The sequence below is a fragment of the Periplaneta americana genome, chromosome 10, assembly GCF_040183065.1.
Source record: "Periplaneta americana isolate PAMFEO1 chromosome 10, P.americana_PAMFEO1_priV1, whole genome shotgun sequence".
NCBI lineage: Eukaryota > Metazoa > Arthropoda > Insecta > Blattodea > Blattidae > Periplaneta > Periplaneta americana.
In genome coordinates, this window is record NC_091126.1 from 80,588,293 (window position 1) to 80,604,823 (window position 16,531).

Here is a 16,531-nt window from a genome sequence, read left to right on the forward strand (position 1 = left end):
CTGTTCCTCTCTCAAAGTGAGAGTCCAAGTTTCACAACCATACAGAACAACCGGTAACATAACTGTTTTATAAATTCTAACTTTCCGATTTTTTTACAACAGACTATATGACAAAAGCTTCTCAACCGAATAATAACAGGCATTTCCCATATTTATTCTGCGTTTAATTTCCTCCCGAGTGTCATTTATATTTGTTACAGTTGCTCCAAGATATTTGAATTTTTCCACTTCTTCGAAGGATAAATCTCCTAATTTTGTTTCCATTTCGTACAATATTCTGGTCACGAGACATAGCCATAATATACTTTGTCTTTTCGGGATTTACTTCCAAACCTATCTCTTTACTTGCTTAAAGTAGAATTTCCATGTTTTCCCAAATCGTTTCTGGATTTTCTCCTAACATATTCATGCCATCCGCATAGACAAGAAGCTGATGTAACCCGTTCAATTCCAAACCCTGTCTGTTATCCTGAACTTTCCTAATGGCATATTCTAAAGCGAAGTTAAAAAGTAACTGATAGTGCATCTCCTTGCTTTAGCCCGCAGGGACGAACGATTCAGCAACACGAAAAACAAGTGATGCCCATTTTTTTTTTAACTGTGATGATTGTGATGTTAATGAAAAGGGAATTGTGGACTGTTGAATCAACGAGAGAGAGAAACAGGTAAACCCAGAGAAAAAGCTTATAATCACGGTTTAGTCCACTACAAATACAACTCCGTTATCGCCGTGGTTTGAAGTCGAGTCCGCGATCTTCGTAATCCAGCTCTCTGCGAACTGAACTGCCAAGGCGGCTATGTAGGCCTATGGATTTAGCAAGTGGCAGCATAATCCACTCGAGATAAATGAAGGCACTCAACGTTGTGCCCACTTAGAATAAGGGGGTAAATCTCTGTATGAGGGTGTTATTTCTGTTTATTTAACTGTATTAATACTCAAAGCCTAAATAATGTCTAACGAGTAACGTAACTATTCAACACCAGAACTCACCGGTTCATTGAAAGCAAAGAAACTTGGGTTGAGGATTATTCAGACATTTTCTTGGTACATTAGAATTTGTCGATTTCATCAGGCGTAAGTACGTTTTTTATGCGTTTGAACTGGACTGGAGATTTGTGTCTGTGAAAGTTTTCTGCAAATGAGGACGTAGCTGCAATAAGGGCCCATAACCTCATAGGCCCTTTTTCCAGAGAATGCATAAATGGATTCTCCATAGTATCTTTGCTATACCCACAAAATTTCATTGACAAATTTTGATCAACAATGCTAGTAAACCTGTTTATTTCAATAATTTATCGTCGTTGTTCCTGCAATAATTCCTGTGTGACTTATTTATCGATTTTCAGATTTTTGCTCTATTAACTTAAATAGTGATACATCAAGTAACAAAATGTCCTATTTGTAATTATATTTCTTTCTTTCGAATATGTAAGAATTCACAGTCTCCTATGTACGGCTGCCATAGGATGAATGAATGTGTTTTTTCTTCCTACTGAAAAATTTTATATTTTGCACATAGGAGTTATTGCAGGAACAACGACGATATGTTATAGACCCTTTATCTATAGAACATGTTCATACATGAAAAACTGCCCTCCAAGACTGGATCTTCAATCAGTGTCTCGAGCTCCAGTGAAGAAAAGTAAAGTTAAGGATGTCAGAGACTTGTTAAAATAATCCGTGGCGCTACAGCCCGTGAAGGGCCTAGACCGACCAGCCGGCTACTGGCCTCACTCCAACATGCTGAAGCAGAGGTGGACGATCATCCAACGAGAGTGGAGGTTTCGTGTGGTTAGCACGATGATCCTCCCAGCCGTTATAGCTGGCATTTGCAACTTATTTCGCTACCTATCGTAGCTCCCCAAGTGCATCACGATGCTGGATGGGCAACAGTCCCTTACACTGGCAGTGACTTATTTCCATATGTAAAAGAGGAAAGCCGCTCATTTTGAGTCCCTTTTCCAATCTTCTGAAACTATGGAAGATGACAGAGATGAGGAGGGAAATCGTGTGGAAAATATGGATGTGGAATTTAAAATAGTTGTTTGAAAAGCATTTTTTACTATTCAGCAAATTCATGATGTGTTATCTTGTTTGATAAACTTCTATTCCTCATTTTGTTTTGAAAACATTTTTAACTTCTGAAAATGTTCGTGATTTGTTATTTTGTATGGAAAAAATGTCATAAAGTCTAAATATTCATGACTCGTTATTTTGTTTCGAAAACATTTCTAACTTTTCGAAATGTTCGTTATTTGCTATGTTATGTGCAAAATATCTCAAGTTCTAAAAATGTTAATGGATATTATTAATAATATTGCTGTATTTTATAATATAAAAATATAAATAATAATACATTTTTATAAAGACTGCACACCGTATATTTATTTTTGAATTGGAAATACGTTCTCCAGAAAAGAGGCCCATAACATGCGTTACTTTTATACATTACTCTTGAAATATATAACATTGGATTAAAATGCTTTTAGCATTTCTGTTATATTATGTAAAAACACAATACTACGTATTTGGCATTTTCATACACATTGTCTAGTGCATTTAGTGTACTGCTTTAAAAATTTCAACTCTATTATATCGCAGAATAGCATTTTGGAGTATGGGCCCTTATTGCAGCTACGTTTAATGTTTCCAATATTGATGTAAGCGAGGAATAAAAATAACGTTTCTATTAGCTAGCTGCTACTCTATATAATTTATCTTATATTTCCCATCTAGTTAGTATTACAAAGATTGTGGGCCACCGGCGTAGCTCAGTCGGCTAAGGCGCTTGCTTGCCGATCCGGAGTTGCGCTCGGACGCGGGTTCGATTTCCTCTTGGGCTGATTACCTGGTAGGGTTTTTTCAGAGATTTTCCCCAAGCGTAAAGCGAACATCAGGTAATCTATGGCGATTCCTCGGCCTCGTCTCGCCAAATACCATCTCGCTATCACCAATTCCATCGATGCTAAATAACAGAGTACTTGGTGCAGCTTTGTTAAATAACCAACTAAAAAATTGTGAGGACCATGAAAGGAATTTCAACTACGTCCATTAATAGAGGGTCCTATTCTAGCAGGAAGACGTCTGGCTGCGCATGCGTATTTTCACAAAACTCCCGCTTTTGCCACAATTCTACTCCAAAGTACACACCAGTGCAAATTAGAAATTGTAGGCCTGTATTTATTTTTGGTATAAGTCTCTCCTTACATGCATGCTTTTTAACTTTTATCTTTTTATGAAAGTATTGAAGGTACCGTGTAACAAAAGTCGTTGCCAAAGGGGGGGGGGAGATATTATTTTGAAATGCCAAATGTAGGATTTTGATGAAGAGAACCATGACTCTATAAGAATTATGTCAAAGACAAGTCATGTTAAAGATCACGACCAGGATATGGGCAATAACAAAGACAACAAGGACCATAATAAGGACCACGCAAATGACAAGGACGACGAAGAGAACCACGACTGCGATAAGGACCATGACTAAAACAAGGACAATGACTAAGCCAAGGACCACGATAAAGATCATGTACAAGGACCACGACTAGTTCAACGATGAGGTCAACGTTAAGGAGCACGATGATGTCCTTGACATGAACCACGACAGGGATCGTGGTCCTTACGGTACTTGTAGTGCTTGTGTTTCCTATCTTGGTCCTTTTGATCCCTGTAGTGAGCCATATTGTGGTCCTTTTGTCCTTGTGATTTTTGTCATACTACTTTTGTTGACCTTGCCTTGGTCATCGTAATCCTTGTTTTTGTCGCGGTCTTTGTTGTGATCCGTTTTGTCTCTGTCATGTTCCTTATCGTGATCGCTGTCGTGGGCGTGGTCCTTGTAGTGATCCTTATCGTGTTTCTTGTTGTCCTTGTGGTACTTATCGTGGTCGTGGTTTTTATCGTTGTCCTTGTTAACACTATCGTTCCTGCTGGTCCTTATCTCAGTCGTCGTGTTCGTGGCCAGTATCATGGTCTCTTACCATGATCCTTGTGGTAATTGTGTCCATGTCATGATTCTAATCGTGGTTGTTGTCATTGCCCTTATCGTAGTCTTTATCGTGGTCTTTGTCATGGTCCTATACTTCGTAATTTCAAATAAAATGGTTTTCCCAATGTGGCAATTGACTTTTGTTTCACAGTGTAGTATATCTAGTCTTGTGATGGTCTTAAAAGCAGTATTGCAATCTGTCCTATCACGGTAGAATACGAATTCTAGCGCCATGAAAATAATAACTGAGGTGACCTGTACGTGTTTCAAAGCCTTCTGGAGGAGAAGTGAGCGCTCTCATTCCCACAGCTCAGAGCTCTCACTCGCACGCTTCCCCTTTCGAGATGTCCTCCTGTGTGGATCGAACTTATAACGGCGCTTGCGATTTAAGGCGCACGGACAGAAACCACTTAAGGCTGGTTCAAAATAAACCGGGAACGTAAACGAGAACGAGAGCGGAAATGTTAAAATAAATGTATTTAAATATATTGTGAATGCTCACATTTAAATACATTTACATACATATATTTATTTTAACATTATTTCCGTTCTCGTTGTCATTTACATTCCCGGTTTATTGTGATCCAGCCTTTATTGCTTTGCGATTGCCGGAAATATTTCAGTTCAAGAAAATACACAAACTCGACTCTGTAATACTTAACTTTACAGTGCGTAGAAATTTAAATGCTCCAACGTTTTCATATTGCAGTAAATTATTAATCCAAAACTTTAAGAAGTATCCAAAACCTAATATTTCCCCAATTCACACATACATTCTATTTCTAATGTCCAGTTTCTGCTGTGTATATCTGCCAATTTTTGGAGTTCAAGTTTAAGTCCATAAACTTTACAGCGTCTAAAATTTCTTGTGCAGCTACAAAACCGTATTTCGCAAGATTGGTAGGAATCATATAGTTTCCTTCGGACCGCCAGTATAAAATTTATTGTACGTTAAAGAGCTTTCCTGAACAAGAGTGCAGCATTCTCAATCACGTCATAAACAATCTCTTCAAGACTTCATGAACCATTGTGTTTCCGTTTCAAACTGTCCCAACCTCAGAAGTACCAGTCGAATTCTATGAGACTAGCGTCCACACCTGTGGAGTAACGGTCAGCGAAACCAGGTGGCTCGGGTTCGAATCCCGGTCGGGGCAAGTTACCTGGTTGAGGTTTTTCCGGGGTTTTCCCTCAACCCAAAACGAGCAAATGCTGGGTAACTTTCGGTGCTGGATCCCGGATTCATTTCACCGGCATTATCACCTTCATATCATTCAGACGCTAAATAACCTAGATGTTGATACAGCGTCGTAAAATAACCCAATAAAATAATAAAAAAAAATAAAAATACATCTATGAGACTAGCAAAATTCCAGAAAGAATATATTTTTTTTAATTTTATCTATGGGCGATGGAAGCGACCCAAAGTGCAAGTTATATATTATAGGAGCGAAGTATTTTAAGAACAATACCGGATATCATACTGTATTCCAAAACAAAGAACTTCCCCGAGAGGAATGCAGTCGTTGATTGCGAGATAGCCACAAGAGAGAATCGTGCTTATCTTGCGTGTGGGCATGTGTCCACGGGCCTGGCCTATGCGGTAAACAACCCAACTACTAACGAACCTGAAAACGTATAATTGCCTCAGAATCTTGTCACAGACGACACCCTGACGCTGCAACCAAAAGACCAATTCAGTTTTAACTGTATATTTTGATGGAGCCTTATTTACTTCAACGTTATGATAAAGAGCGTTGTCCAATGCCACCACAGATTGCGGAGGAAAATTGGCCAATAATTTCTTTCTGACCCATTTCTCGAAGTTCAAACCATTCATATGGCCTTGGTAATCTCCTGTGTTAGTTCCTGCTTTATAAACTAGTGCGGCACCTTGAAAAAATAGCTCTGAACGTACATGAATCATTAGTAATCTATTAGCTGAATTTCCATGAGCATAAACAGCCGATACGTCCTCACTCTGCCAGCATTTTTTTTGTAAAGTGAGGTTGCTGTCCACGAAACTTTCGTCGAAATAAAATATCTCTTTGTCTTCACTGCGAAACTTCCTCATTGCCTTCAAATATTTCGCACGCCAATTTATATCTGGCCTCTCTGTAAGAATTTTTCGTTTATTGCAGCACTTTTTCCATCTAAATCATATATAAGTTTTCCTAAGAGTTCCTGCCCCCCCCCCCATGGAAAGTCAAATTTTTCCTGGATTATAGGGAGTAGTTTTGTACATATAGGTACAATTTTTAATGTATAAAACTCTTGCACAGTCCGCCTAATGACGCATAGATTAAAATCATCTAGTGTAGGCCTACCGACGTTTTACTCATCTGGCGTCCACACCTGTGGAGTAACGGTCAGCGCGTCTGGCTGCGAAACCAGGTGGCCCGGGTTCGAATCTCGGTCGGGGCAAGTTACCTGGTTGAGGTTTTTTCCGGGGTTTTCCCTCAACCCAATACGAGCAAATGCTGGGTAACCTTCGGTGCTGGACCACGGACTCATTTCACCGGCATTATCACCTTCATATCATTCAGACGCTAAATAACCTAGATGTTGATACAGCGTCGTAAAATAACCCAATAAAATAAAATTTACTCATCTGGCCTGGGTCGGTTGTTTTCCAGGATTGCGCAGACGTGACTGGGAGACCGCATCTCTTTCTTTTGTCTTCTTATGGTTTTAATTGTCCATGTGGACACGCCGGTATACTTGGAAGCCCTCTCTTTTGCACGGACAAGAGGAAGATTCAGCTGTTTATTTCTTGATTCTTCGTCACATACTTTAATTAAGTTCGATATTATTTCCCTTGCATCGCTGTGTATAGTTTTACCACAGTCACGAAGCTCAATACGAAGTAAATATGCATCCATAGATAGTTGCTAACCACTAGGATCGCTAATATCGCCTCATTACAGACAATGCGAAATAGTACCGGCACAGTCTATTGTTCCTAGCAACCTCACAACTCAAGCTTCTCGACTGTATATACTAGACTGTGGTTTTACCTTTCTTCCACTTCCTCTCGGACATTGTTCAATCACAAACAGAAACACATGTATACTTAAATTAAACAAGCAACACTAGGGTTACCATCCGTTCGGCAAAAGGAGGACATGTGCTCTTTTTTAATCACTTTATCCTGTCCGTCAGGCATTAAAAAAAATGAAATGTCCGGCATTTCGCATTTCAACTAGAATTAATATGAATATTGAATAATGTGCGATATTGTGCATAGAATATCCAAACAAATAGTGAAAACCTATGAAAGAATTTAACTGCTTTCAGTGGTTGAAGCTGGAGCACATAAAAAACATAACGTATGATGATCTATTGACATGCTTTGAATTCTTACACTCTAAAAGTCACTTCATGATTCTAAGCTATTTTATCTATTTTATTCTACAATGTACAAAGATATGCTAATCAAGTTAATTTGGACAAAGGTTTAACTTTAGATAAACAATGGTGCAAGTTCTTCAATTCCAATAGTTCTGCGAGCACTGAAACTTTCTTAGAACTCTTAAACATGTCAATTCCATTCATTTATCCCAAGTTACAATGGACGTGTTGAGAGAATATTTTCCCTAATATCTGCTCAATGGACAAAAGAACAAAATCGCATGCTAACGGAGACAGTCAGAGGTACCATCATAGTGAAATATAATTTGAAGAACATGTCCTGTGAACAGTTCCATAGTTATTTATTACAAGATATAAGTTTGTCTCTTCAGGTTCTTGTGCACAAAGTGGTCTCCATCGACGACGAATAGAGTAAGACGTAATACTGATCCAGCAACTAGTGAGAGAACTAAGGTGGGCCATTGTTTTTATATATAATTTTGTTCATACCAATTTTTAAAAAGTCCTGCTTTTTCAGCAGTGTCCTCTTATTTTAGATTTCACGTCCTCCTATAGAATTTCTTCTAATGGCAACCCTAAGCAACACGCACATACACACTTGACTTAAGCGAAGATAAGGATGGCAAAATTACTCTTAACAATGATCTCAATACTAAATCAACTGAAGCACTGGACGTGAGAGTTACATGGTTTTATTCCGATAGTATAAAACAGTGCAATACAGCGAATCTCTCGCGGGAGTTATCTGCAGCCAATCATTAAGATTCTGGCCACGTGTACTGATAGCGTCCACTTCTACCCCACTGAATCATAGAGCACCGCTCAGGGAAGTTCTTTGCTTTGGAATATAGATAGTACTTTATTGAAATCATGTGCGATGAGAGAAAACTGTATTAGTAGTCAAGTTCTGAGTTTAGTTTGTCATGCGAATTGTGAAGTTCGATAATCATTGTATTTTCAAAATAATAAAGGTCATGCGTCATGGGGGGAAAAAGAAAATGGGGAGAAAAACGTATGATTGAATAAATGAGAGGGGAAATGGTGGAAGAGACATTAAAAGGTAAGCGAAAACTTGTCCTTACAAGGGAGTTCAGAGCAGAGAAAAACTGAATATGTGGGCTCCAAGCCTGTTGGCCAATTGTCTCACTCAAGAGTTTCGCTATTTCACTGAAGCAACCCTAGAAAATTAATGAAAAAAATAAGGGTAAATTGACAATAACTATATAAACGATGGAAATTGCATCTAATAATTAAAGAAAAGATAATATCAGTGCATGGTATTGATTTCTACACTTCGTTTTTGCTATTTCGATTTATGCAGTATAATGGTTTTTCTATTCTCTGTACGGTGAAGAGCATAGACCTACTCTACCGCGGATCAGTGCTATGCCGAGGCGTGTTGTGTGATTTCACGAAGAAATTTATATTTTCTATTTAGGTTTACTTTCTTCTAAGCAAACGTATTTTACCGAACTCTTCATTGTCCAGTTATACATTATTCTACTTAATAGAGCAGTTTTTGGCTTCGGAAATGATTCTTGAAATTTTATGCTGTGTTCATGAAGTATGAATTTTATTTCCATTAAGCCAATTTCGTGTTTTTAATCGAAATGTTATTTACATACTTTCTTAATATCGGAAGACTTGTTTATTTGCGTTCGTTATCGCTTTCTCGGTATAAGAAATACTCAGTAAGGTCTTATTAACAAATGGGTTTTAGAGAACCCGGAGGTTCATTGCTGCCGTCACCTAAGCCAGCTATCGGTCCCTATCTTGAGCAAGATTAATCCAGTCTCCAGCATCATATCCCACCTTCCTCAAATACATTTTAATGTTATCCTCCAACCTACATCACAGCCTCCCCAAAGGTCTTTTTTTTTCTCTCCTGCCTTCTAACTAACACTCTTTATACATTTCTGGATTCGCCCATACGTGCTACATGCCCTGCCCATCTCAAACGTCTATATTTAATGTTGCTAATTATGTTAAGTGAAGAATACAATGCATGCAGTTCTGCCTTGTGTAACTTTCTCCATTATCCTGTAATTTCATCCCCCTTACTAGTCCCAAATATTTTCCTAAGCATCTTATCCTCAAACACCCTTAACCTCTGTTCCTCTCTGAAAGTCTGTTCCTCTCTGAAAGTGAGAGTCCAAGTCTCACAACCATACAGAACAACCGGTAATATAACTGTTTTATAAATTCTAACTTTAAGATTTTTTTGAGAGCAGACTGGATGACAAAAGCTTCTCAACCGAATAATAACAGGCATATCCCATATTCATTCTGTGTGACATTTATATTTGTTACTGTTGCTTCAAAATATTTGAATTTGTCCACCTTTCCAAACGACAAATTTCCATTTCGTAATATGTTCTGATCACGAGACATAATCATATACTTTGCCTTTTCGGGATTTACTTCCAAACCCTCCTTAAGGTCAGTTGCATTAGCTTCACCTGTAGGCTATGTGAAGGTCTTGATACGTTCGTAAAAATTGTCTGTAGTAATGTCACGAGAGGTCTGAGATTTATCTGGGAAATCTCAGATCTCGAGTGACATTTATTAGGACTATTTCGTGAATAAAATAAAAATTGTAAATAATATATCCCTAAAATTCGATTACAAAATATTAATAATTGTATATTTACGAATACTTCAACTATTCAGACATTGTGAAGTTGAAATAGATGAATATCGATTACTGCAATAAAGAAATTCGGTATTATTCAGTAATGCCAATTGCGAAAAGTGAAATACAGGTTTCACAATGTTAATTACATGTACTGCAGTTTTCTCGTATTAGTATAACATAGGCCTAAATACATTTTCATTATATGCTGAAATCATAATAGAATTTAAAATCTTATATAATTACAGTAACCTGATTAATACACTAATTAAATGAATAATATTAATGCTTATGTATTCACAGCTGACATGTTCCTACACAGTGAAACCATCTCTGTATAGATAATTAAAACACGAATTTTGTTACGCCATACGGAAGGCAGTTTGATCAAAGACCTTGTATATATTACTATACAAGGTCTTTGGGTTTGATATGCGATGATGTTACATAAATTTGAACATCTGACTTTCTATTAATTGTTTAATTTCATTCACAAAATACAAATTTTATAGGCTACAATTATAGGTTAAGTTACACGTGGGAGCAGGACCAGTGTCACCTGTGCCCTATTTCGACCGTTGCTCGTGGTACAGGAAAGCATTTTATATAGCTTGACACAGTCCAATATTCCAATCGCGTATGCGTGCAATCTGGGAAGAATATTGAAAGAATCAAGTTTAAAAGGTACGTACGTTCAATTAAGATGCATGAAGATTTTGTGCCTACATGGTGCGCCGTTTTGAACATCGTCTTCACTGCGTAAATATATTAATTAATATTAAATATCAATCTTGCATTCATGGCTTTAAAGTTGAAAGAAAAGTTTAACCGTGTAGTTGCGTCTTAATGTATTCATAATCATCAATTTACGTGGAAACATTTGGAGACAACGACTAAATAAAAGAACGACCATGCGATAAATTGATAGCGATAAATCTAGCTGCAAAAGTCATCGCAAAGTATGACTGTGATTGGTTGAAATTCAAAATTTCATTACACTTCTTTGGTCGAAAATGGAATGACGTCATATAAACGAAATAATCTTGTTAAATGTATTTCGTATATTCAGGAAGATGCACATCGCGCTATTGATTCTAAAGCACTTGATAACTTTTCATCGTTGTTCCTGCAATAACTCGTATGTGCAAAATATAAAATTTTTCAGTAGGAAGAAAGGATACATATTTATTCATCCTATGGCAGCTGTACATAGGGGACTTGAATTCTTACATTTTCGAAACAAAGAAATATAATTACATATAGGAGATTTTATTATTTATTGTATCACTATTTAAGTTATTTAATACAGCAAAAATCTGAAAGTCGATAAATATGTCACATAGGAGTTATTGCAGGAAGAACGACGTTATGAATTGTCCACTATTGTAGAAGGCGATCAATTCGGAAACAGGAGGGGGCAGAGTTTATCAACAGGCACACTGAGTGAGCTCCACGTGTTGAACTCCCGGGTGATGAGGCAACTCTGCGGAGCCACGCTCCCGTCTGCGGGGAATAAATCAATACTTACATGTGAACTGACTGGCTGGCCAGCTGTTGTCTGCTCCACGTGGTGCACGTACTTCTCGTATACGTTGTGCTGAGACATCAGTCTCTTCGGTTTGTCTGAAAATTAATCATAATAGCTTTATCAGATTTTCTGAACTGTTAATTCTATTATTTCCATGTTTACTATCTGTCTTTAGGTTAGGTTATTTTACGACGCTTTATCAACAGCTTAGGTTATTTAGCGTCTGAATGAGGTGAAGGTGATAATGCCGGTGAAATGAGACCGGGACCCAACACCGAAAGTTACCCAGCATTTGCTCATATTGGGTTGAGGGAAAACTCCGGAAAAAACCTCAACCAGGTAACTTTCTCCGACCGGGAATCGAATCCGGGCGACCTGGTTTCGCGGCTAAACGCGCTAACCGTTACTCCACAGGTTTGGACCAATAATAATAATAATGATAATAATAATAATAATAATAATAATAATAAGCTTCAAATTTTGGGTAGTTTTCATAATAATTTTAGGTTTAGGCCTATAGTTCATCCCAGAGATGTTATTCACTGCGTATACAGTCCCGACAGCACTTCGTGCATTTAAAATTTCACACGGAGCGTGCCGCACTGTGGTTCGAATCGCTTAAAATACGGACAAAATTAATAACCCCTTTTCTAGTGGTCATATTAACTTGAAACTTAGTACACTTGTTTGTAGTAACATGTATATAACTTATGCAAATATTAATTACATTTGGAAATGAATAACTTTTTTAGGGGCGAGAAAATTATGCGTTCAGTAATAAGGGCTAAATAAGAGATTTTATCACACTCCTTTATTTTATTGTAAAACTCCATAAATGCAATAATTACAGCAATTTTATGCACACGATTTGTTTAGTAAGTTATTTTACGACGCTTTATCAACAGGTTAGGTTATTTAGCGTCTGAATGAGATGAAGGTGATAATGGCGGTGAAATGAGTCCGGGGTCCAACACCGAAAGTTACCCAGCATTTGCTCATATTGGGTTAAGGGAAAATCCCGGAAAAAACCTCAACCAGGTAACTTTCCCCGACCGGGAATCGAACCCGGGCCACCTGGTTTCGCGGCTAGACGCGTTAACAGTTAGTCCACAGGTGTGGACCCACACGATTTATTAGCAACCACTTGTATGTGGTTTGAAAATTTACATAATATTATGTAATCTAGAATTTTACAATATTATTAAAATTATATGTAGCCAGTATGTATTCCAAATTCAATTAAGGATGACATTTTTTGGGTGAGTACATTCTTTCATCTAATAACGTAACTAATCCGTTTATAATAATTATGTTCGTAGTTTTGCAGGGGTATCCAAAATGCAACGCGACATTTAATATCAGTGGTAATGTAACTGGTATGAACTCGTACACTTGTAAATTCCATTACTTTTTTCGTGCTAAATTATGTTAGAATATCTACATGTTTACATATTTTGTTGTGAAATCTATGGCTAAGCAGGAATAAAGTATACATTTTGCTATTTGCCAAGTTGTTGAATATTTGCATCTGCGAAGTGTGCCTTGGATGCAATGAGTAGCGTCATTGTTGTAACCACGGACAAGATAAAATACAGAACTGTTGAAAGCTCGCAATTCAAACATTCGGATTTAAAAAAAAAAGAAGAGAAAATATTTTTACGCGATAAACTATTTAATTTCAAAAAGGACTTCGATTTCCAGTCTTTCATGAGTCCTCGCAAGCTGATGTTTCAAATTCGTCGTCTTCTTCCCCCCCTCCTCCTCCTCTTCGGATATTAGCAAAAGTCCAAGCACTTCCGAAGATATAGTCTATTTAACTTTTATTTTCGTTTGATAGTTCTTTCAGACTGGAAATTAATTAGTTGGAAGTCAACATTAATCTGCTACAGGGGTCCAAATTGCTGTCTCGTCTTGAAATTCTTTGAATAAAGCTTTCTCGAAATTTTCTCACATCTTTGTTTCTAGGCTCAATGGCCTTCTAATAACTCGCCAACCGGTAAAATAACTGAAACGCCTGCACAATTACAAATCCATGGACAAGAATTTTATGTACTATGGTGGCATTCAGTATTGGTATATTGAAAAATTTATATGTACTTAGGTGTACTGTCATTGATAACACATCTTTCTTTCTCTTCTTTCGTAGCTTATTTTCTTTACTTCAGCCATGATTCCCTTTTTTACGTCTGGGAAGTGTTATTGTAGTCATTTATTTTAATAGTTTCGCTGAATTTTCGTCATCTTCGGTCCTCGGATTCATGACTATGGTGTATGAAAGCTACGCAGCACCCATATTTCTCCCTCAGTTTTTAAATTCTCCTGATGTAAGGGGTTGTTGGCCAGTAACTTAATTTAGGTCAAAATTACATAAATTCTTGCTTAACAGATTAATTACTGATTAATATTTGTTACTTACAATAAAACTAACGTCTGTCCATTCTTATTGTTGCTATTTCTTATATAAAATACAAAACCTGTAATGGCAAAATCTCATTACAGTAATATTCTCATTATATCAATATATTTTAGATTTATATTTTTCTCCCTATAACATAATTCTAATAAACTTCTATTATATTATTTCTCATCAATTTAAGGAACTAGCTATCTCAACTTCGTTATAAATCTTTACATATTGGATATAGACTGAATAGAATTATGTTAACTATTAGGTCATAAATTAAATTATTACTTTTTCTTATAGGTTTATCTCAAATTAAATAAACCATTACTAGTCGTTAAAACTTAACTGTAGAATATTGCTGGAGAATCTTTTAAGTGTATTGTAAATATTCATAATTTAAATATGTATGTCACTATTGTATTGATTAAGGCTGGTTGAGTGGAAGAGAAGGCCTTATGGCCTTAAATCTGCCAGCGAAAATAAAACATTCTATTCTATTATTCTGTTACTCCTCTTACTTAAATCTTCATATTCTTTCGAAGTACGTCAACGATTTTCAGAAGAAGTAGAAAGAATGTCTATAAATGGTAGCTGAATTTCTTGTTAAATATTTACGAAGAAACATGGTTTCGCTGCGGTGATATACGAGTATGTGATTCTAACGCTGATGGTATTGAAGGAAAAAAAACGAATTCTTATTGCATTGTCTAGTGATTTTGGGCTATGACTGTACAAATTTAATTTACATTTGCTGTTTAGATGATGAACAACATATTCTTCATGTTGCACAATTGCCATTACTCTTTTATTTAATTTTCTCGTTAATTTCTTCGCAACTAACACGTAAATTCGTTTTTACACACTATATTATGGACACATTATACAACGACCTGAAACCAACAAAAGACCTCTGGAAACACAAAAAATCAAGGGTCTTTGTTCTTTACTTCGAACAAATCACTCCTCAGTCTTTAAGTAATCAAATATAACTCTCAGTAAGTGCGTATGGCGTGACACGTGTTGACAGTACCGCAGTACTGCGGGGTGTTGCAGATGAAACCTTCGGTGACAAAAATTAGAAATATCTACCAATATCCATATGTAAGCTTCACTGTGCAGACTTCTGCGTATTTTTTTAAAACTATTTCTTTTTCGAAAAATACGAGCAATAAAAACTGAATTTATTATACGTACTTAGAGACACAAAAGACTGAAAATTGTTATTGTTTCCTATGCATAAGACAATAACACGTTCACAAAAAATATACTTAGCATTTTAATTTTCATGATTAAGTCAGAATAGTGTTCAGAAATCACTTACAAAAATGCAGAATTAATCAGGAAAGATTTGTCACTTTCGTCACGTAAGTAACTATTGACCAGATCCATTGAAGTATTCATCGAAAAACATTTGGTCTTATCAGAATGACTACCGAGGATTGTTATTGAGGTAATTTTGTGTTTCTAATATAAAGTTCGAAAAATCACTTTTGTCCGGGTTTTTAGTGATTCGGACCACTGTGCGCCGTTTATACTGTATAACATACAGCCACAGTAGAGGCAAGCAAGAAGTCGTACAGTAACTTCCAGTCCGATTGGTCTGTTGATTTATAATGCATAGAACACGGTGGCGATATTATGTACTTAATGTGCAAAAACATTTTGTTACTAAGAGTAGAAGTATCAAGTGACTGTGCGAAATATTTCATGCCGATAGGCCTATATATAGAGAAGTCGAGGAAGACGATCTTGTTAGCGTCTAAACAAATTATCAAATCCTGTAGAGTCCCCGAATTTCGAAAAATTTAATTTCACTCATTTCTTTGTTCGACAGTATGTAGGCTATGTTAGCAGTTCATTTCATTAATGAAACTAACAAAGCCACATTTGAAATCAAGATTATCCGAGAATAATATGTGGGCTAATCGTCTTGCCGTCGACATAAGTTTCGTTCCAGAACCCATTATAATACGTCGTTTTCAATTCGATGAGGATTCGTCAATTACAGGCAATGATTTTGAAACAATACTTCGCTGGATTAAACAGTGACATTTAATATTGCGGAATTTTCATATATGCAGTTCTGTAAATGATATCCTTCTGTAAAGTTATTAATTGCGTATTGTAAAATAAATTTTGAAGTCTGAAAACACATCAAAATATAATTTCCCGTTCTAAATACCACAATGTCCCGTACGTTTTCCATTTTCAGATTGGTATGTTAAAACTAGAGTTCTAAGAGCTGCTGTAGATTATCATAGGATATCAAATAAGTGTAGAATACGGTATAGAGATGAACAACGATCGAGAAAGCAAGACTAACAGCGCCCTCAAAGCCGAAAACCCGCACGACAATGTTGTATACGTCGCGTCGTTGACGTAAAGACTGCGTGACGTAAAGACTGCGTGTGAGTGTTTCGAGACGTCGAGATTGATCACTCTCGAAGTCCCGAACGTCAAGCAGCCTTGAATTGCCACAGTTGTTTATACTGGACTGAACTTTTATTTACTTTGACAACTGTTAATTATATGTATAAATAATCAAGTAGCCTATTTGAAACATCATCTCTACCTTTCAGTGTATAATAATCCGTTCCCCAGTCTTTATTTAA

The 16,531-nt window shown here is 36.7% G+C and overlaps 1 protein-coding gene and 1 long non-coding RNA gene across 8 annotated transcripts in view; one reads left to right on the plus strand and one right to left on the minus strand.

Annotated features, from left to right (window-relative positions):
* Nucleotides 1-16,531, plus strand: part of Ssdp (Sequence-specific single-stranded DNA-binding protein) — a 701,465-nt gene that overhangs the window by 391,658 nt on the left and 293,276 nt on the right. The window lies entirely within an intron of this gene.
* The window catches only part of LOC138707829 (uncharacterized), a 488,719-nt gene that overhangs the window by 264,389 nt on the left and 207,799 nt on the right, over nt 1-16,531 (minus strand). Inside the window, exon 4 of one of the 2 annotated variants that reach the window (XR_011334387.1) lies at nt 11,516-11,597. This is a non-coding gene — a long non-coding RNA (uncharacterized lncRNA). Of the gene's footprint in view, nt 1-11,515; nt 11,611-16,531 lie in introns of both variants that reach the window. The other variant, XR_011334386.1, reaches the window with a different exon arrangement.